Source organism: Mus caroli, chromosome 10 (genome assembly GCF_900094665.2).
Source record: "Mus caroli chromosome 10, CAROLI_EIJ_v1.1, whole genome shotgun sequence".
NCBI classification, from domain to species: Eukaryota; Metazoa; Chordata; class Mammalia; order Rodentia; family Muridae; genus Mus; species Mus caroli.
Genome location: NC_034579.1, coordinates 23,223,185 through 23,246,943, shown reverse-complemented (window position 1 = coordinate 23,246,943; position 23,759 = coordinate 23,223,185). Strand labels below are relative to the sequence as shown.

Here is a 23,759-nt window from a genome sequence, read left to right as displayed (position 1 = left end):
TTTTGAAATGATAGCCAACCCAAGGAACAAATGAAAAATATAAAATCTGGTTTACCATTCTGATAACCTGCAGCAACTTTCTGCAGAGTAAATACCAGTGTGGAGATAGCAGTTCCATCATTTATATTTTATGAAATAGTCTTCCTTGTTTTCTTGTCAGTTTGAGGGTATAAGAACATCCTTGAGGGCAAACCATGCCTTTCATTGCTTTCAGCTGCCAAAAGCATATTCTGGTATGTTATAGAAATAATAAGTAATCTCTGTAATTAAAATGATATTCTTCAGAACAAAGATGGGGACACATGGTTATCTGAATAGCCTTGAGCTACTGTTACAATAAGTAGATTTTACTTTTTTAGAATATGTAATGAATCATGCTGTGTTACCAGAAATAATTAATTAATGGTTTAAATACAAAGTACATTTTCTTGTGGGTATAAGATAATCTACTTTGTGACTAAAGTATTTATCATGAAGTTGCAAGCTACCATTGAGTTCTTAAGAACTGTATGATATCTATTTTCATTCTTAAATAAAACTGTTTTTTTTGTTACTAACATAGTAAATGTTAATAAATAATAAAATAAAACTAGTAAAGTAAAAATTTTAATATTTATGATACAGATTTTTTGATCCAGAACTTGAAAATATTTTGGTTATATAGAATATTATTAGGTAGTAAAGTTATCAAGAACTCATATTACTCATAAAGTTATGTTAAGATTTTTCATTGAAAATTAGATTTGGGGAAAGAAAGTAATCTATATAATTCTATTCTTAAAATACTAGGTAAATTAGAACTGCATTTAGAACACAAAACAGTTTTAGAATTATTAGCCTCTACTATACTTCTTTTTGTATGCAAGTCCAAACAACAGTTACCTACAGTTTGCCCATGTCTAAATTTTTACAATTATATTAAGTGTATAAATACACCAGTACAGACATGATTTGGACAGTCTTTCAATTACTGTTAGCAAGTAGAGTCCTAGCTGGCTTTCTCTTTAATTCAGAACAACAAGTATCAACCGACTACTGTCAGCAATGCTACCCAAGACAGTGCATTGCTCTATGCAGAGTTCTCTCCCATGCACATCCTCATGGTTCTTTGCAAGGACATGCTCTGTTATCAAATCGCAAGGAAATCCAAACCTTTAATTCTGTTCATATTACAAGAACTGCTCCTTCCTTTGAAATGATAATAGAGGATCTGGTTGTTGCTTCTTCAGCATTTTTATTGAAAATAAAAATAAAAAAGAAAGAAAGAAAGAAATTAAAGGTGCTCGGAAACCCCAGTGTGTAATGTGTTTCAGACTTATTCAGAGTGGACAGTTTCCTATTTATAGGCTAGGGTATAGTCGGCCACTGTGATTTGAAATAAGTCTAAAGCTCAGATACAAATGAGAAAGTTCCCCCAACATGCTTGTCATTGTCATTTGAGAACAATACATTTGGGGCAATGGCATACAGTTTATATCTAGCAGATCCCTAGGAACCAAGTAGAGTCAAAGAAGGGCCTTTCTCCCTTTGTCGCAAAGAGGTGAAAAAAGAGTGAAGTTGTGACCATGTGTGATCCTCTTAGATCTATTCAAAAGTCAAAAGTGTTTACTTCACAGCACTTGAATTTTCCAGAATTTTATTTTAAATTTAATTTATTTATTTGTTTTATATCCTAGTATCAGACCCCCTCTGCTCCGAGTACCCCTTCATAAAGATTATCCTTGCATTCCCTCCCTTTCTCCTCTAAGAATGAAGTATACCTCCTCCCACTCCCCCTCCCCACCACACACACTCATCAAGTCACTGCAGGACTAGGTACATCCTCTCCCACTGAGGCCAGACAAGGTGGCCCAACTAGTGGAATGGGGTCTGCAGGCAGGCAGGCAGGCAACAGATTTAGGGACTGACCCCACTCTATTTGCTGGGAACCTGCATGAAGACCAAGCCGCACATCTGTTACATATGTCCCAGGGCATAGATCCAACCTATGTTCACTCTCTGGTTGGAGGTTCAGACTCTGGGAGACCCCAATAGTTCAGGTTAGTTGACTCTGTTCGTCTTCCCGTGAAGTCTTTGTGATTTGCTGGAATTTATTGAATTCTTTTTCAAATACAGAAACATCAACCTTTCATCGTGAGTTCGGTCATTTTAATGCAAGAACAGAAAATGAGAGTAATGAATCAGAGCTTAAAGGCTTGAAATTTGAACTAGATTAATACACATAATGTGCCCAAATCCATTATTTCAGAAGACATTAAGAGCAGATTCACATTACTCCAGATGGTATCCCAATTAACTCCTAATATATCAAAAACAAGATTATTTGTAGTAATATAATGATATTTGAACTGAACTATCTTACTCTGTTGTGAAAAAGTTCAGTGCCTCTTCTCTGAACTCAACACAGCTTAACCTAAGGAACAATGTTTTGATGACCTTATCATGACCTTAAATACTCTCATGTCCTTACACACAATAGCTGCCTTACTGTATCTAGTAACATTGACTAAATCTTAATTTAAAAACCTTTGTATCCATTCAATGTAGTTGTGAAAACTATAAAGCCTCTTATGAAAAGCAGGAAAGATATTTGGTTGTGAAAACCTATATTTGCAATATAAAAATATCTTTGCAATATAAAACAGTAATAGGACCTAAATTGAAATAATGATTTTTTTTATATTTTTCAATAACATTCATTAAATGCCTAATACTATCCAGCACTTTCTGAAACTTGATATAATGAAGACACTGTGGTTATTATAACATTGCCATATATAGTCAGAGGTAAAATAAATAGGATTATGCTGATCTAGGTATAGAAAATATTATAATTGGAGACAAGATGAAATTGTGTTTTGTTTTGTTTTGTTTTGTTTTGTTTTGTTTTTTTACTTCAGAAACAATGGTAACTCATTCGCTGGGCACAACAACTAGACTCCTAATCTTGTAAGCCATATTAAATCTAAATCCTCTGGTGGCAAATCCTGGCAGATTCGCCATAGAAACAGGGAGACACTAGGAGCTACATCTTGCCCTCTTGCTAGCCCCTCCAATAGCTCCTATCATTTTCCTGCTTACTGTCTTCCCATGTCCAACCTGGAAGTCCTGCCTACTCGCCCAGTGATTGGTTCCTTTATTCATTAGGGAACGGTTCACAAGTACACCTGAGTATGTTACTCATTCCTCATTCCAGACACCCTCTCCTGGGATCCATCATAAACTGATCTGAGATGTTTAAGCCAGTGAGTTAAGGACCAAACAGGAAACTCACGCTTTGCTTCTGCGCCTTTCTCTCTGGAACCCAGTTGAGCTGCCTTGTGAAGGAAAACACCACACAAACTTAGTTCAGAAACAATGGTAACTCAATCGCTGGGCGCAGCAACTAGAATCCTAATCTTGTAAACCGTATTAAATCTAAATCCTCTAGTGGTAAATCCTGGCGGATTCGGCATCTAACCCAGGATATAGTAGCAGCTACATCTTGTCCTCTCGCTATCCCCATCCAAAAAGCCCCTATCTGGCTCCTGCTTCCTCTCTTCCTTCCTACAACCCAAAAGTCCCACATACTCGCAGTGATTGGTTCCTTTATTCTTTCAGAAAAGGTTCACAAGAAGCCACCTGAGTATGTGACTCATTCCTTGGTTCAGATAGCCCCTCCTAGGAAAGCAGAGTTAACATCAAAATATAGACAGTACCAGGGCCATCCACAACTTTCCCCTTTCTGTCCACTTAAAAGACACTCTTTTTATCTCAGATGCAAATTGAGCACAACTATTACCATTTTGTAATTTATAAAGTACAAGAGAGACCCGACACCCAGGCCATCATTTTTGTCAATAAAATAGAGCACTCTGTCATCTGTCCTAACTTAAAAGACATAATTCTACACCTGACCTACGTCCTGGCATTAGATTGCTTGCCATCTGGAACTGATCCTCTCAAATCTGTTCTCTCAATGTAAATAGCTATGAGACGATAAGTAGTCTTTCAACCCTGTCAGAAATCCAAGAGTGACCAACATTATCTGAAAATATGGGAAGCCTAACACTGCTTCCAGAACTGAGACAAATTGTACAGACAGCTGCTTACCTATACAGCCCCAGTAGGTCAAGAAATTGTAACATCAGTCTTCAGCCTAGGATATTCTGACAGACCTTGAAAAACAGAAATTATTAAGGTCTAGCTTATTCTGTCTCAGCAGAATTAAGCTATCCTAACCTGTGACGTGTGTTCACTCAAGGACAGTACAGGTCACAGGAGAGATGGGCCATTTCTGCCCAGTGGCCACTTAGCCATAAAGTGCTACCTTGCCTGGGGGAATAAATGCTCAGCTGCTTCTTTGAATCCATGGATGGGAAGCTGTTAGGAGCAGATTTGTCTCAACAACAAGTGAATAAAAAACATTAAGTGTCACATTCTGTAGATTTCTTATGGTTTTGAAAGCCAAGTATCTATGTAAAGTAATCTGGACTGTTGTCTGTTAGTTACCGTCAGCTATTTCTAATAAAATATCTTAAAACACCCTAACAGTAAACTCAGAGCCAGTCCTTAATTCACAGAATTAAACATCTCAGATCAGTTTATAATGGAATTTATAGAAGGACTGGTTCCAAGCCTTGTACTTTTAAATTTTTTATATCAATAGAAGGAATGTATACCAATGAAAACCTTGTTTTTGCATCAAAATAAATTCTGTACCAAAATAGGAAATTATGACTTCAACTTAGAAACAATTATAAAGAATTTTACCAAATGAGATTATGGCTATACAATCAATTTTAGCTATTTCCTCCCTGTTCCATTTATGACCATTTCTAAATTTCCCAGAAAGACAACCTTAGAATAACCACCTCCAGACCCCCAAATCCAAGGAACTGGGGCAACAACTCTTCATAATTTCTTCAAGCTGAACATGGGCATTGAGATATCTTGAAGTGGGAGGAGGGAGGGAAAATGGGTGAGTTGTTTGGCCTTTAGAAGGCCACACCAAAGTCTCTGAGGTCTGTGTTCTGACTGGATCTGCCTGAGAGTCCAAGACATTAGGAGTTCAAGCAGGTCAGTTCAGCACGTCTGATGATGAGATTCCCCAAGGCTGTATATTCTGTAATAGACAAATCTCAAAACAAAATTTTAGTATCATCAAGATAGTTTTTTTTGTTTGATTCTCTGGAATCTAGTTCTTCAGGGAGTCTCCTTCATCAGATCCATATTACCCTGGAAGGTGTATAGACACTAATCACCTTTTGTAAAACTGCAAAGGCAAATCAGCAGATCCTTGAGCCAGTAACCAGGAAAACCTTTATATTGACCTCTCTCTCTCTCAGAGGAATAATATAACCACAGAACTCAAAAGCACACCCTATTTGAAAATTGAAACAATCCAAAACAAATGAAGTAAACTGAAATACTATATGTGCCTATTCTTAGGCTTTTTCTATTTTTGCCATGTAGGATAATAACTCAAAATTCCCATGGAGCCCATGTTAGAGAATATGAATTAGCTATCCTGCAGACCTTTTTATACTATCTTTAAAACAATTGATTCACACTTCTGTTTATTCCTGCTTATAAGCAGGCAGCTGGACAAATCAGGATTTAAACCCAGAATTCCCTTGGAGCCCATGTTAGACAGAATTTGAGTATCCTGTAAGACCTATTAGAGAAATATATATCTATACCATCTTTAAAGCAATTAATTCAAACTTTCACTAATATCTGCCTATAGGAAGCAGGTAGTTTTTACTTGTTAAGTTCTCTGCCTAGAGCAGCCATCCTGTTATAGCAACTGTTGAGCTCTCTACTGGAGCTACAGACATTTGTTAATTAATATCTGCTCATAGCAGGTAATTATCACTGCCCTCTCTACTTGGAGTCAGTGACTAATTTTCCCGATCCTAGTTCTGGACCATGGGTAAAATTCCCCACATGATTTGGACAAAAATCTGTACATGAATCTATCCTAAAAGCCAATAATTCCAGTTTTATAAATTCACAGTTAAATCAGTATCTGCCCCAAGATTGTAGGCAACTTCCATTTATAACTCTCTGACTTAGGGCAGCTATTTTGTCTCTTTCCACATCAGGGGACCTTGGGGCCCCCTTTTGTTTCAAAGTTCCCATGTTTGAGTCCAAGTGACTCATCCCAGTGTCACCTCTTCTCACTTAGAAAATAAAACTCAGGCTAATAATCTTAAATTTCTAGTGGATCCTTGCCTAACATGTTGGTTTACCACCTGTTGCAGGAAATAATATAAAAGAATCCACGCTATTGTAGGCTTGGCACCGAACAGGCTGGCTGGCAATGGCCTGCCTGTTCTCATCTCTTGGAACCTCTCTGACTCAGGGCTCCAAAATCTTTTCACCCAGCTCACTAAGTTCCCTCTATCGGGTTGCTACCATGCTGGCCCCATGCTTCAAAACTCCAACCAAGGCCTTTTGTGGTGCACATCTGACATACCAACACTTTGCCACTGTACCTTTCTCTCTGAAACCCAGTTGAACTGCCACATTCAAACTTAGTTCAGAAATAATGGTAACCCAATGTTAGGTGCAACAACTAGAATCCGTATCTTGTAAGCCATATTAAATCTGAATCTTCAGGTGGCGAATCCGCTAGGATTCTCCACAGAAACCAGGAGACACTAGTAGCTCTATCTTGTCCTCTCATTATCCCAGTCCAAAGCTCCTATCTCTCTCCTGCCTACTCTCTTCCCCTCAATGAAATTATATTTTTAAGACAGGCAGTATTGCTTGTTTCCATATTATATATCTAATACAGATACAGATAATACATACAGATAATATTTTCATTTGTAAGAGCTTAGATTTAGATGTATGTTCATTTTGTTTATTAAATGTATTTCTGAATGATAAGTGAAATTTTTCAAATATCTGTACATAAGATGCTATGCTGCTCCAGCCTGACCATTCACCCCTCATTTAAGAGAATCTTTATGGCACCTTTGGCCTCTGTTATGATAGGTGTCTCTCTCCTCCTCCTCCTCCTCCTCCTCCTCCTCCTCCTCCTCCTCCGGGGGCCATTGTGTAGTGACTGGGGGTCCCGTGATAACCGACTGCTCCCAGAATCGACCCAGAGAGAGGCGGAAGGTGTCTAGGTGTCCATTGGATAGGTCAAGGCCAGCAGGTGATGGTTGAGAGCAATGGATGAGGTGGTGGTTGAGGGCAGTGGGTAGTGAGGTGGCTCATCATCTTGTGGCACCCTTGGATGCACACCTCTAGGCAGTTCTAACCCTTGAGATGGCGCTGCAGGTGGTTCTCCTTGGCCCTCATAGGTCCCCAGTGTACAGGTGCGTGTGATTCTTGAGGTTGTAGCTGGGCAGGATGGGCACAAGGAGGGACATTCTTTTCTATGCTTCTGCATGTGAATCTTTAACTTGGAGCCTTTCCTCAGACCTTGCCTGGCACTCTTAGGACTGAGTCCATCCCCATTCTGTACATAGCCTCTTTTGATGGTCTTATTGAAATCCAATTTCATATTTTTAACTATTAACTTTCCTGGGGTAGGGAAGAATCTTCACCACACCCCTTCCTTGCTGGGTGCTGGATCCCCATTGTGGCCTGGGCTCTGCCTTGCACTATGTAGACCTTTGGCCTGGTAGCCCTTCCCCATCCTGGAAAAGAGTAGGTTCAGGTGCTCTTCTCTCCCAATGAACCTCCATGCTCATTTGCACAGCTGCTCAGGTAGCCCCAACTGTGGGGAGGGGTCTCACAGGGAGTGATGGCAGGACCAGTCCCTGTATCTATTTACAAATTGATGATGTAATTAATATATTAGGAGGGGGGAGTCAGGTGTCCTCCTAATCTGAAATCTTAAGAGCATTTCAGGTGAGAGGGGATCCCAGGGCTGGAGAAACCTGGGCTTAGTCCCAGAGACTGGGGACAGTGGCTCCCCCCCTCTCTCCTTGTGGCTCTCCCACTGAGTGCCTGAGTGGGGGAAAGCATTCCCCCTCCTATTCCCATTATCTACTCCTGCTCTCTGCCTTGGCTGTGATATGAAGAAATAATAATAATTTAAGATGCAAAAACAAAAGATCCTATGCTCATACAGTTAGGGTAATAAAACAGCAGCAGTAACAGAGGATAGGTAAAGTGTCTCTGATAATTTTTTAGGTACATCTCATGGTGTAGCCCAGGTTAGTTAGAAAGTAGAAATCCTCAGCTCTTCTTCAGAGGGTGGATAGTAAGTCTAGCACCACCACATCGAACTTAAATAAATGCTTTGCAAGTGACTAATGTGTGATCAACATTAGATTGTTCACGTGGTAGGTCTCATGTTCCAGCTGTTCTGATAGAAACGTTAACAATAGCAAATTGGAGTATGTTTGATATTTGTCTCACTTGTTGATTGATTTGAACATATGAAATATTGTACTTGATTGTTTTCAAATAAGCTGATTAATAAACTTTATCTCCTAGAATTTTAAGCCAATGAAGCCTCGCCAAAATATATGTAAGCTACTAAAAAACAAATTTATAATATAGGTAGTATTTTAAATTTTTTTTATTTAATCTTTTTCTACACTCCAGATTTTATCTCCCAACTGGTCCATCCTCTGACTGTTCCACATCCCATATCTCCTCCACTTTTCTGCATGAGGATGTCCCCACTTCCCCACCCCTCACCACATCAGTCTTCTCTGCTCCCTAGGGATTCTAATCTCTTTGGCGCTAGGAGCATCTTCTCTAAACTAAACCCAGGCCTTGTGTCCCTCTACTGTATATGTGTTGGGGACCTCATATCAGCTGGTGTACACTACCTGGTTGGTGCCCCATTGTCTGAGAGATCTCAGGAGTACAGGCTAGTTGAGAATGCCAGTCTTCCTACAGGGTCACCCTCCTCTTCAACTTCTTCCAGCTTTTCCCTAATTCAACCACAGGGGTCAGCAGCTTCTGTCCATTGGTTGGGTGCAAATATCTGCATCTGATTCTTTTAGCTGCTTGTTGGGTCTTTCAGAAGACAGTCATGATAGATCCCTCTTTTGTGAGCACTCCATAGCCCCAGTGATAGCGTCAGGCCCTGGGGGCCTCCCCTTGAGCTGGATCCCACTTTGGATCTGTCGCCGGACCTCCTTTTTCTCAGGCTCTTCTCCATTTTTGTCCCTGCAGTTCTTTCAGACAGGAACATTTTTGGGTCAGGGTTTTGACTACAGAATGGCAACCTCATATCTCACTTCATACCCTGTCTTTCTGCTGGAGGTGAGCTCTTAAAGTTCCCTCTCCCCACTGTAGGGCATTTCATCTAAGTTACTTCCCTTTGAATCCTGAGAGTCTCTCACCTCCCAGGTGTATGGTACATTCTGGAGGATCCCTACCACCACCTACCTCCTGAGCTTGCCTGTTTCCATTCTTTCTGCTGGCCCTCAGGGCTTCAGTCCTTTTCTCCCACCAAATACCTGATCATGTTCCCTTCTTCCCCCAGGTCACTCCCTCCCTTCCCCCTCCTATGATTGCTTTCTTCTCCCTCCCAAGTGGGATTGAGATTTCCTCACTTGGGCCCTCAATATATATATTGGCTAATACTCACTCATATATATATATATATATATATATATATATATATATATATTGGCTAATATCCACTTATTAGTGAGTACATACCATGCATGTACTTTTGAGTCTGAGTTACCTCACTCAGGAGGATATTTTCTAGTTCCATCCATTTGCCTGCAAAAGTCAGGATGTCTTCATTCTAAATAGCTGAGTATTATTCCAGTGTGTAAATATGCCACATTTTCTGTATCTATTCATACTTTATGCAGCCATCTGGATTATTCCCAGCTTCTGGCTATCACAAACAAGGCCTCTATGAACATAGTGGAACCTGAGCTCCTGTGGCCTGGTGGGGCACCCTTTGGGTATACTCCCAAGAGTGGTAAGGCTGGGTCTTCAGGTAGATCTAGTTCCAATTTTCTGAGGAACCTCCAGATTAATTTTCAGAGTGGTTGTGCCAGCTTGCAATCCCACCAGCAATGGAGGAGTGTTCCTCTTTCTCTACATCCTTACCCACATGTGCTGCCACCTGAGTTTTGATCTTAGCCATTCTGACAGGTAGGAAGGAGAATCTCAGGATCATTTTGATTTGCATTTCCCTGATGACTAAGGACTTTGAACATTTCTTTAAGTGCTTCTCAGCCATTCAAGATTCCTCTGTTGTGAATTCTCTGTTTAGTTCTATACCCCATTTTTGATTGGGTTGTTTGTGTTTTGGTGGTTAGCTTTTTGAGTTCTTTTTTTTAAACTTTAAACAAAATGTTATTGCACAAAGGTTGTCACATAATTGGATACTTCTCTACTTTGTACACAATCATCCCCACCCTTCACAGAAGGCTGCTTCTGAACTTTTCATGTGATGACACAGTGCTACAGTCCTGATGCTAACAGAACATCAGTAGAGATGCCTCAGTGATTGAAGTTGAAAGCAGGGCACTAGTATAATGGCTCTTGCCCCCAGCATCGGGAATGTACAAATGTCTTTATTCAAAAGTACAAAATAAATTATCTGTAGGTATGGGCAATGACATCAGTAAACCATTCTATTTTGTCAAAGGAAACCAGTAACTGATGGTTGCAGTCATCAGCTTTTGATCATTTTCTCCAGATGACTTCTCTGAAGTTACTGGTGAGGAACCTGCCTTGAGTTATTTATATATTTTGGATATTAGCCCTCTGTCAGATGTGGTGTTGGTAAAGATTTATTTTCCCAATTATCTGTAGGTTTCTGATTTCTCCTATTAACTATGTCCTTTGCCTTACAGAAGCTTTCCAGCTTCATGAGGCCCCATTTATCAATAATTGATTTTAGAGTATTGGATTCCACAATGGATTTCAGTGTGAACATGAGCAGAGAGTAAGAGGGCTAAGAAAGTACCGGTGACTACCTCTCTGCTTGTAACACACACACACACACACACACACACACACACACACACACACAAGTTACAAGGATAAACAATTACGTCTTCAGAAGTCAGGCAATGGGGAGTTAACAGCATTGACAGTATTTAGCATAAAGAGGCCAATTTAAAGGCTTAAAAGCTTCTAGTATTGGGGGTGGGAGAGATGATTTAGTGACTAAGTGCCTTGGCTTTTCTTCCAGAAAACCTAGGGCTAACTCCCAGAATCCAGAGAGCAACTAATGACCATTTCAGTTGCAGGGAATTCTGTACCATATTCTGACCTCTATGGGCACCAGGGATACAACTAGTGCACAAACACAGAGGTAAAACACCTACACATATAAATTATTTTTAAAATTTTGTATCATGTGAACTTATAGCTCAAATTGGCTTGTCAACCACAAATGTACCTTTTGCAGTTTGAACAAAATGTATGATGATATAGCTTATTTTGAAATGTTCTAAACAGAAAATCTCAGTAAGCTTTGATCCTTTCTTTAAATATTTTAAAATGATGCACTGCCATTGTATTTTTAAACTACTATAAATTAACAGTAAGGTACATATTAGTTGAATTTCTACTGGATCCTAAAATAATTAGGCATAAAAAGAAGGGGAACATACTTTAGTATGCTCAGTGTAGCTATAATTCTTATACTAGGGTATATAATTTTGTATCATTTATATACAAAATCATGAACCCTGACTATTGAAATGAATAAACAAAACAGATTTTCAAATGTCTGTATCCACAGACAATTTTTTAAAAGAAAAAATGTAAAAGCACGTTTTATTACTTTGCTCCTCCTATAAAGTAGTGTGTCATTCTTTTGAGTAAAAAAACCAATGAATTTTAACTCAGCAAATTACTACTTTAAACTAGTGCTTATCTTATTCCTTTTTTAAAATGTTTTCTATTTTTAATAAAAACACAGCTATATCATGGCATATATATTTATGTAGAATACACACAACCATACACCTATGAACTTATATTGGATACTCTTCTTAATTTGAAATGAAATAATAGCAGGAAGCAACTTAAGAAAGAAAAACAATTTATTTTGGCTCTCATTTCGCAGGAACCATAGTAGAATGCTATCCCAGGAGAGGTGTGAGGTAGCTGCTCACTCCGAGTGTACCAACAGAAAGTAGTGAGAGATTAGTGCGAGTGCCAAGCTGATGGCTGATTGTCCCCCTAACTTTCAGCCATCACATCACAACTCATATGATGTTGCAGCTCACATTCAGGGTGGGTCTTCCTTCTGCCACCAAAACTGTTCTTAAGCAAAGAAGAATATCAGCGCAAAGAGTATAATACGTCAATGTTCCTGCATGCTTAAAGAAGATGTGAGGAGAGTGACAGGAAACAAATGGGGACTCTTGCCGTTATATTTGTTGTTGTTGTTTTTTCCAAGAATTGGGGAACCAGAACTTTGCACACATTATTATATTCCTCTGACTTATTTTAACAGTCAAATATTTATCATGCTTGAGAGAATCTGAAATAGAACAGGAGCCACAAGAGGACTTGCAGCTCTCCTTAAGAATATCCATAATTTTCCAATCACTAGTTAAGCAGGTTTGGTCCAGAATGGGAGTAACAGACTTGACAGTACTAGATACATTTTGAAGATAAAGCTGAGTACGATGAGTAATTTCTTCTTGTTGCAACAATAAGGCTGCAACCTAAAAAAGAAAAGGTTTATTTTAGTTCACCATGCAAAGGTGCCATGCGGTTGGGGAAGGCTTGGTAGAGGAGTGCAAGGCAGCTAAGTACATAAGGTCTGTAGTTAGGAAGCAAAAGTAATAAGTTTGTTTTCTCAGCTTGTTTTCTCTCTTCCTTTTCATGTGGTGTAGGGGGCCATGGCATGGGATGGCGCCAACAATATTCAGGGTGGCTTTTCCTTGCTTTGTTAACGTCCTTGAAACCTTTTCATGGACAAAACCAGAGGTATTTGTTCACACAGAGATTCTAAATCCCATCAGGTTAATAGGAAGAATATCCATCACAAACATGTTTGACAGTTTGTCTGTGAGATATATAAAAGAATATTCTAGACCACTCTAAGAAATAACCAAATGGAAATATTAAAAATGATAATATACAGGTCTGGTGTTCAGTTGAAAAATCTGAATTGGAGATTAAAAGAATATTTGGGCCATCAAGACTGATGCATTTAAGTCAGCGGAGATGTTTATTCCCTGTCCATAAAAAAAAATACTATACTTGGGGGTGGGGAGGTGACTCAGTTGTTAAGAGGGCTAGCTACTATTGGAAAGGACCCAGGTTTGATGCCCAGAACCCACAAGGCAGATCACAGAAGTCTGCATTAAACTCCAATTCCAGGAGACCCAATGTCTTCTTCTCCCCTCTGCTGGCAGCAGGTATACAGAACATACACAGACATACATGCAGGTAAAACACCCATTGGCCTGGTGGTCTGTACCTTTAATTCAAGCATTCTGGAAACAAATATATGTGGTTCTCTGGGAGTTTGAAGCCAGCCTGGTCTAATAAAGAGAATTATGGGCCTCTGAGAGCTACATAGTATAGCACTGTCTCAAAAAAACTAAAATAAAACACACAAAAACAACATGCTGTCTTGAGCAATGGATGTTGGGTAAGTCTTGGTTTTCTGTCCATTCAAGGCAGTGTAGGGTATTCAGTGGCCTTTTCTTACTTCATTTCAACTTTGGTGAGTGATATGTAATCTTTGGCATGATTTTAAACATATTGTAATTCCTTCTCCATTGAAATGGAGATTTTATAGTTCTCCCTAAAGCCAAATGACTTAATATAACATGACAATGCTTTGCAGACTCAAAAAAATCATCACAACCACCTGCCTGTTCTATCAAAAAATAAAATATTGCAACAAGGCAAGGCCAGATCAACACTGAGAAATTGTACTAGTCTTCATGCAGAACCATTTTAACTAGTGTTTTACATAGTTACTTTATTTTTTTGTACAACAACAATAGCAACAACAATAACAACAACAATAATCTAAGTGTATTGAGCATGAACAGGTATGTGTGTGTGTGTGTCATATGTTAAGTGTTTTATGTAATTTGCACAGTGCTAATTCTTTAACATGCATTGTCTAATTTGGTCTTTGCATATTTCTCTGGTATGTTACTATTTCCTTCATTATACTGCTCATGGTATAAAGTGTGCTCATTCCTCATTAAAGAGGAGTGCTTCATGATGCTCCAGTGTGGGTATTCATCTTTCATCCACACAGGATGCTGCTTTGGATGTTTTCAATCTAGGATAGCAACACTAGAAAATACCCTTTCCTCACAAGGCCTGAACACATTTTATGTTTCTGTCCTTTAGGCCCTCAAATTGTTCACATACTTTCTTCTTCCTCTCTTTTCATACTGATGACTAAGATTGAGAGTTTAAGACTGTTTTTATTTCTTTGCTTGCTTATAATGTATTTGGGTTTGGTTTGTTGAAGAAAATACAAGCCAGTGATGTATGGGCTCTCTAAAGTTGTGCCTAGAACATTTCAAATATCAAATGATTTAACACCTTGAAGGAAAATGTCATTTTCTGAAACATCATACCATTAGACATTAGAGATATTTGCTATAAGTGCATAGTTGTATTTTGATTGTGTACAGTTAGTTTTTAAGTACCCACAGAACACCGTAGAGTTCCACAGAGAAATCCCCAAATGAGTGTAAATGTAAAAGTGGCCACCTATTTCACCTTGGTTAAAGCTGCATTTTGTCATGTTCTTTCTTTTCAGGCCATAATCTGAAACCATGCTTTTTGTTTGGCAGAATAATGTTATCACAAAGCAGTCATACAATATGGCCCTAATTTTTGTCAATGCATGCTGGGCTTAGCAAAGTCATTTTAAACTTTAAGGAATCTATTTTGGTGTTTAACTCTTACTCTTGACATAATTTATATTCTGAGTTGATCTGGGGGTCTTCCTGCTTGAAACTCAGCAGAATGACATTAGCTGGAAAGGTTCCTATTATAAGCAGTGTCTGCCTGGGCTGCAGACCTGTTGCGAGAAGCCTGTCAGAATTTTCAGTGATTCTTCCTTTTCTGGATATTGTGATTTCATCTGCTAAATTCGATTACTCCCTGAGAGTTGTGCAGCCATCTAATGTCTTATAACAAGGCCTCTCCCGGTCTTCATCCTGTGAAGGTTCTATGCCCCAGTATAGGGGAATGCCAGGGCCAGGAAGTAGGAGTGGGTGGGTTGGTGAGCAGGGAGAGGGGGAGGGGATAGGGGATTTTCATAGTGGAAACTAGGAAACAGTATGACATTTGAAATGTAATAAAGAAAATATCTAATTAAAAAGAAACCTACAAAAATATATCAAAAATAATTTATAGTAAAAAAAAGAAAAAAAATAATGGTAAGTGTGTTTGTATCTCGAGAGTTATGCTGTGGCTTACCTTACAAAGGCATCATCCCATGGCCCAAGTTCTTCTTCATGGCACAAGTTGCTGTTACACGGACCATAAAGCTTCGGGAGCTTTGAATTAGGGAAGTGTTTGCTGCTGTCATGTTCTTTGCCAATGCAAGCATGTGAAGTGCTGGACGTGTAATTGGAAATGTTTTATATTAGTTGTTAGCAGCCCTGGAAGCTTTCTCACTGATAACACCAGGCCCGTGCATTTTCACATTCCACGATCTAAATGGAGCTCAATGAGGGACATAAATGACAAGCCTGACATTTAATGAGACATAAAAGCTTTTGACTGTGACCTTGAGATGTGATTTGGTAGTTATGATGTGAAATGACTTCCTTTCTTCCAAGTGGAGAAACATCTGGTCTGTGTGGAAGGGGTTTTCAGTAAGAAACAAAAAACAAACAAACAAGCAAACAAAAACAGCAACCGTACATGAAATCAAGTATATGCTACAAAATCTAAAGCAGTAGGTGAAAGTTCATAGGACACCTGAAAGTGTCCCCTCCCTCCACTAAGTATGCATTTATTGTGCTGAGGTGAAAGAGCATGAAATGAGCAAGTCTCCCAAGCTGCACAAACATCTGCAGCCCCACGAGAGTGTGAGAAAGTGTGTTTCATGTAGTGATTGATAGCGAGGGTTTCCTGGCCCACTTTGAACTCCTAGCAGGGACCATGGGGTGCCCTGAGGGTCTGTCTGCTTTTGTGTGTCAGGAACTCTGTTTTGTTAGAAAATAGTAAAGAACTCTATTTGTATTCCCTTTGTTCTTGAAGGATATCTATAGTCTATGGGAATTAAGCAATGTAGGAATATGTCCCAAACTTATTTGTACATCTTAGAGCAAATGATCAGCTTCACTTAGAAACTGGGCATGACTCTTACTTTTCTTCATGTTCGTTCTCTTTTTTTCTACATTAGTTTTCATCTCTCCTATCCTTCTTGGGGTTAGGAATGACGTAGTCTGAACTACTTAATAATATGTACATGATTAAATATGGAGATCCTGAAGAGACTGGTTTTTGCTTGGTTGGTTGGTTCATGTTTTTGAGACCAGGTCTCAATAAGTAGCCATAGCTGACCTTGAACTCACAGAAATCTACCTGCCTCTTCCTTCCCAAGGCTGCTCCCCAAAAGCCTTTTATTCTAATAAGTTAGTTAGAGAAAATAAAAGGAAATTAAATGAAGACAAGTCTGAATGCGCTATGTAATGCACTCACTGGAAGGCAGTGAGTTCTGCATGATTAAGATTTTTTATCAGTTAAACAAGAAAGAGGTCTTGAGAACTCCACTTAAGTTGTATGATCTAAGGATCATGAGTATTGTATTTACAAAAACTTAAATTCCATGTCAGATAGGTAAAGTATAATTAATGGTGTCAAACAATGAAATTGTTAAAAGATCAGGCCAGCTGAAATCCCAGCATGGATGGGATAGTTATTAAGCCCTGCCCCTTCTAGAAGGGCTATTGGGAATTGGAGGTTTGGGGGTGATGGGTCAGTTTCTTCAGTGGTCACTGGCAGGCTTCTCATGCTCCAGATGACCCTACAGCCATCCACATACCATCAGCACTAAGGAGAATTAGTGAGTTCCAAAAGAAAACAGTGCATGAAAATGGGGAGGTAGTGGATAAGAGAAGTGATAGGGTAGACATGCTCAAAGTATGTTATATGCAAAGGTAAGATTTTTCAAATATTAAAAGTAGCTCTTCTTTAAAATAAGCACAGGTGTACTTCCTAAATATATTGAACAGATCTCAAAGCAAATGGGACAGATGTTGAAATTTACTCATCAAAGATGATGATTTTAAAGCTCACTGCAGTTTAACTAATGAATTAATGAATTAATTAATTAATATTGTTCCAAGTCATAACTCCAAGAAATATTCAGAGTAGGCATCATATCTGCTCTTTTTGTATCCATATTCCATATTATGGGTTGGTTTTTTCCCAGTGTGTATGTGTGTTTGTTCAGAAGTGATTTATCTTTCAAATGACACTGCTAACTGAGAACTGCTCCTCTGAGGCACGCCTTCCCGATGTTGTCTATGACAGCCAAAGGAAAACTCTTTCAGAATTCCTGAAGGTATTTTCAAGGTACTCTTCATAAAAGCCAAGTTCTGATTTGAAAACAATGCCATTCTGCAGGTAGTGAAGATTCATAATTATTTTATTTCATTCACATATTCTAGATAAGAATGCTCATTTTTTTCTTAACACTTTTAGAGAGAGTTATTTCATCTGATAAGAGGAATTAAAGCATAAATCATTTCAAAATAATCATATAAATTGGGGTTAGTTTCAGATTTATATTTTTGTACATAACTTCATTTACATACACACATTCATACATATTATTTATATGTATACATACATACATATACATACACAAATTTAAATATATATTCATTGCTTTAAAAATAAGCCTAAAACTTAAAGATAAGAATTCCTATCCTTTAGATACAAACTTTTTTTTTACTTCAGAATTAAACTACCTTTTCCCAAAGTCATGCAGTAAATACATAAAAAAATATTCCTTCACAATAATTATCAAATGCCATGCATGTTTTAGTATAATGTTGTAGTTTATTTTTATTTGATATGACATGAAAACTGCTTCATCAGTTGAATCAATAGCCTCACATTGACTTAGCACTCAGAATAAATGTTCATCATTGATTCTTGAGCTAGTTTTGGGAGTGCTAATCCTGGTTCCACCACCCACTGTGACATCATGTCCTTGAACATATGGTATCATCATTCCAAATTTCCCAAGGGTTAAAGTGAAACAATGTCCACAATAATATTCTTGTCTTCCAAGGACATGTATATCATATTTTCTTTTGACAATAGGTTAATTTTTGCAAAACCACAGCCCAGAGTGCCACCCAGCACTGTGTTACTGAAGCCTGGTGTACACTCAAATAATTTCTTTGTCAGTGACACATCCATATTGATAGACATGAGGGTACTTCCAAAGGTTTATTTTTTTATTATAAAGGTTACTCCCCAGTTGATCCTCTATATTGTATACATGCTTCACCCAATATACTTGTTCCCTCCAAACTCACTAATAGAGCATATTATTAGAATTTTAATCTTTATCAGTCTGATATGTGAATGATGCTACCTTAGCAGTCTCTTTACAATGGAAACTAAGTTGCAATGTTAAAAATAATAATTTTGTTTGTATACACTTTTAATTCACAAACTTACTTTAATTGAATTCTCAGTACAAACAAAAAAACAAGAGAGGTGTTTAAATAATTTCTAGGTCTTGTACAGAAGATAAAGAATATGTTTTATACACATGTTCCTGTCATAGATTCCTTGCTTTAAAAAGATCCTAGAACTTGTGTAAAAATATCCTTATGCTTTAGATTCAAACTTCTTTTTTTGTTGATTTTGCCTCCCCCCCCCCATTTTTTACTTCAGAGTTAACTTTTCCCAAAGTCAAAAAGTAAATATATGAGCTACATTTAGAGAGGTAGTAATTTTTTTACATTTTTGCATATTTAATTTATTCATTTGTATATATTGATTCTCTACCCTGGATATGGTTTAGCTCTAAAATATCAATGCAGATATGAATAAAGCTAATTCATATTCTACTGCCTCACATTAAACTTTACAAAGCATTTCTTCTAACATTTATCATCCTCATATCTTTATCAAGTTTTGGGGGGGGGGGTTGTTTGTTTTTGGTTTTTTTTAAACTAAGCAGGCATTTTGGACAGCACATTTCTGGCAATAGAACCTGGACAACATTTATCAAACACAGTGGGGAAAGTTCTCACTTAGCCTTATCAGAAAGACAGCTAAATATCAGCGGTTACAGAAATAAAGTAACAGAATATTTCAATTTTTTTCTATTTTTTAATTTCTTTTTCTTTTTTATTTATTTATTAGGTATTTTCTTCATTTACATTTCCAGTGCTATCCCAAAAGTCCCCCATACCCTCCCCACCACTCCCTTTCCCTCCAACTCCCACTTCTTGGTCCAGTTCCCCTGTACTGAGGCAGATAAAGTTTGCAAGACAAAGGGGACTCTCTTTCCAATGATAGCCAACTAGGCCATCTTCTGATACATATGCAGATAAAGTCAAGAGCTCCGGGTTATGGTTAGTTCATAATGTTGTTCTACCTATAGGGTTGCAGATCCCTTTAGCTCCTTGGGTACTCAAACTTTTTAAGCCAGGTTTTAAAGAGATTTCCTCCCTGCTACAGATTTGAATGGCCAACTGCTCAGCTATGCAGAAATAATTCTTCACAAAATTAATGAACTTGACTTCCACTTTGGGAAGAAAACTACCTTTTCACATATTTGCTTGCTTTTTTTTTTGCCTTATTGCCTTAAACAGAACTAGGTCCTTTGGATGTTTAAGGAGATTTTTCCTGGTTTTTTTTGTTTTTTTTTTTGTTTGTTTGTTTGTTTGTTTTTAAGGATTCCTTCCTGTCCCTTTGATCTTGGTGTTGATAGTTGTGAATCTTTTCCATTTTGTTTTGATTTTTGTGTTTTTGTTGGCTGGAGTATCTCATACAGATCTCTTCACTGGAACTTTTTCTTCAGTTTCCTCCTGCTCTTCCTCCTTTTCCTCATCTTCCACCTCTTCCTCCTCTTCCTCCTCTTATTCATCTTCATCATCCTCATATCTTTATCAAGTTTTACTTTTTCTGTAGAACCTTGTTATCTCCAGGAGTAGATCAATTTCCAGACATACTTAAGACTTTTACATCATCCTCATCCTCGTCTTCATCTACTGACTCTATGTCTTCCTCTACAGCTTCGAGGTGTTGTCCACTAATGTCCACAGACCCTGAACCACACTTCAACCTTAATACTACAGCTGGTATAACCACAAAGCCCCCATGGGAAGCTGTGGGTTGTACAGACTTTTTCAGCGTTGCTAGTTTTACTTTAATTGGACTGTCTTTATGGTTCATTGCTTCTGTCTCTATAATGTATAATTCCCCTTTTACCCCTGACCCTCAACTGACCATTCTTAATGATAGCTGGTGCTCATCTTCATCATTATCCACTTTAAAGTGATAATCTTTGTCAGCCTTTAGTTCACAACTGAAAAGGTAGTTCTGAAGCCTAAGAGGGTTTATACCATGTCCAGCAAGTCTCCACATGAGGTAGAGGTGTGCTCTTCAGTGTGAGGGAAGCCAGATGGAAAAACCTGCCTACTGCTCCTCCCTGCTCCTCTGAACAGATATGCAGGACAGAATCATGCCAAGTACTTGCTGCTTCTTTTTAATTCAAGGGTTCTATGGTTTGCCAACAGATAACAACGGACTGCAGACATATTTACAACTTAGAAAATATGTATTAGCTGCTGAGATTTATATTATTATCCTACCATATAGAAGTTAACAAACCAGAATAGCATAAAGTTGATTTATATGTGTGAATGTCTGGTTGACTTAAATATCGATTTTTTTTTCCTCTTTGCTGATCAAACTGTCTAAATGGTAAAATTTCCTTCCTTTAAAATTAATGCATTTATCGTTTGCCAGAAAGCAATAGAGTGGGCATAAGTGAACTCAAATCACTGAAATGTTAAGGTGGATGCATTTGCTTTGGTTTGTTTTTGACTAATAAAGATAACAACAGAGAAACCAAGAGGCACATGTTTTAAAGACAAATGTAGACTACCTCTGGGATAACCCAACTTTATCTTGCTTTTATGCTCTCTCCATATATAATACATAGAAATTATAGACGGTTCTGAGCACTGTTAAAATTCACCAAATATTTATGCAGGGTCTGTTCTCTGTGAAATGCTTTTGCCAAGTACCACAGGGAAACATTAAGACATCTGTAAGAGCTGAGTCTTTCATCACTATGATCTTCCCAAAATCTTAAAATAAAAAAAATCTTTTTTTTTTTTGGAATCATGGAATAAATATCCTTACCATTAGGGCTTAAGTGAGGGCTCTTTGAAGAATTTTAATTTGAAAAATGACACTTACTAAAATGGCATTACCCAAAACATTCATTTCCCAGGTAGATGGTGCCAAGTGAAGGACTCCATGTGTAATTTCTTATTTTATTACCAAAATGAACTTTTAAAGAAGGAACAATTCAGGTCATATTAATGAAAAGTAACTGCACCTCTGAAAGTATAAATAAATTCCCCAAGAGCTACCCACTACAAAAAGGCAATGTCTGAATCTCAAACTACTATGATAAAGCTCTAGGAATGAGCTTCATCTCTATGTGATTCATATAAGACCCTAATATTAATAGAAGCATCAGATCACAGACACAAGCTTGGCCATTTATTCTGGAAGAGGACACTTGAATGTCTTTTATTGGCCTGTTGATTCTTCTCTGGAGTCTGGCAGAGTATCCTCTGAACTTCTAGAATTCTTATCTTCTGAAATTCACAGCTAGCTCCTACTCTCCCTAATAAGAATCACCCGCAGAGAACAAGGGAGGAGAGGAAATGAAATAGTCGTGGAACAGTAACGTTTAGAATCAAATCAACATACTGCCGGCTTTGCAGAAAATATTAAATGCTCCTTCAACACACTCTTCATCTGAATAATATAAACTGAATTGAACCGAACAGGCAGCATGGTAGACTGTGCTCAGATTCTAAAGGTGCAAATACTGAGGACTCCCTGAAGGAGAAAACAAACAAACAAACAAACAAACACCCTCTGTTTTCTTCACTTTTGTTTCTTTTGGTAATAAAGCAAGGGAGAACTGGACAATAGCGACATACAAACAAAGGTGATAAATATCTTTAAGACATAAAACAATTCCCTAAACAGTGAAAGAGAGAGGTGATAATTCTCCTTTGAAAGGAGAATACCAATATTCTCTCCATTGTTCCCATAACATTTAAAAAGATTGTTGATCTTGATATTATACATCTGCCATTTATGTTATCACAATAAGACTATTTATTTTAACTTAAGGTAACTTGGATTAAAATATACTCTGTTGTTTTTAACTAGCATCAATATTGTGTCTCATAAGCATGAAGATGCAATTTTCTTGGCAGAGATCTTTAAAAAATTTAAGCCCTAGACAGAAAAAAAATAACATGCCTATATAATGCATATATATATATATATATAACTATATTTTATGGTTTATTTGATTAGATCCATGTTTAATTGTGTATCACATGTATTTTGTACAGGAGCTTTGCACATAAGTTAATCTAGCTCATAACAAGAGTGCCAGTGGAATGTTCCATCCAAACATAAGTAAGTGGAAAGTGAACGTCTGTTGCAAAGGTCTTGTTTTTACATTAGAGCCTGAGAACACAGACTAGTTTCTGCTAAGCTTGCATCTGTTGAGATTCTACTCTTTCAGCCCAATATCTTATCAGTGTGTCACAAAAGAGCAATAGCTCTCCGAGTCAGGCAACTTTCAGGGAACAGCAAGTGTTAATTTACTATACAGGATTTTTTTTTCTTATTCTTTTCTTATTGTTCATCTTCTATGAAGTGTTCAGGGAATATGTTTGCTGGTCATGGATGCTTTCTAGATTCCACAATTAAATCTATAAATGAGGTAAAGAAACATTAACCTGGCTGCTACACCCTAAAATGTGTCCACAGGTTTCTTCAGATAGAGAACCACCATAGTGTGGTGTTCAATTAGCCAAAAGTATTTTGACCTAGAAAAAGTTTTATAATCCTAGTGTAATTGACTATAGATGAGTATATGGACCATGTAATTTGGTCTTGATCTATAACATGCAACAGAAAATATATGCAGAATGTGTCCATAGGATCATAAATTCACCAGCATATGCATAAGACTCACACAGGCCTCTCAGTCCCTCTTTATGTAGCTCTGACAATTATTTTTTGTATTGCAAATTAAACATTACATTACTTTTTATCTTTTAATTGTCAACAAGAAACATTAAATAAAGTATAATTAGTGAAAGTCTGGTGAAATATGGTGAATTGCAAGCAGAATAAACTTAGTGAGGTGACCCTGTATGCTTCAGGGATCTGGTGATGGCACTAAGATCATCAAGCCAAGATCAGTTGTAAGTGTAGTCACATATAAAATTTTTACCACTACTTTGTATTTTCAAAATTTAGATTCCAGCACATATTGAGGAATCTAAAATGATCAGATTGTATTGATTGTAGTGATAATGTTGAAAGGGAAGGTCCAGAAGTTAGTTTTTGCCTCTGTCAGTTCTAATGAATGAAAAGAAAAGAGATTTTATGAAAGAAAAAAATTGTTAGAGTTCTGTATGAATTATGAAAAAGAAAAGAAATGAAGAAAGTTATAGATGACATGGGTCAAAGGAATAAAGAAAAGAAATATGTAGGAGAGAAAGCAGGCAGGTTGGAAACAGGAAAGAAGAAATCCTCTACTGCAGTCATGAAGAGTAATACTGTCTCCAACTTCCTCTTTCAAA

The 23,759-nt window shown here is 37.7% G+C and overlaps 1 protein-coding gene and 1 pseudogene across 3 annotated transcripts in view; one reads left to right on the top strand and one right to left on the bottom strand.

Moving 5' to 3' along the window:
• Window positions 1–23,759, top strand: part of Lama2 (laminin subunit alpha 2) — a 601,578-nt gene that overhangs the window by 296,544 nt on the left and 281,275 nt on the right. The window lies entirely within an intron of this gene.
• Window positions 12,494–20,599, bottom strand: LOC110303376 (annotated as a pseudogene).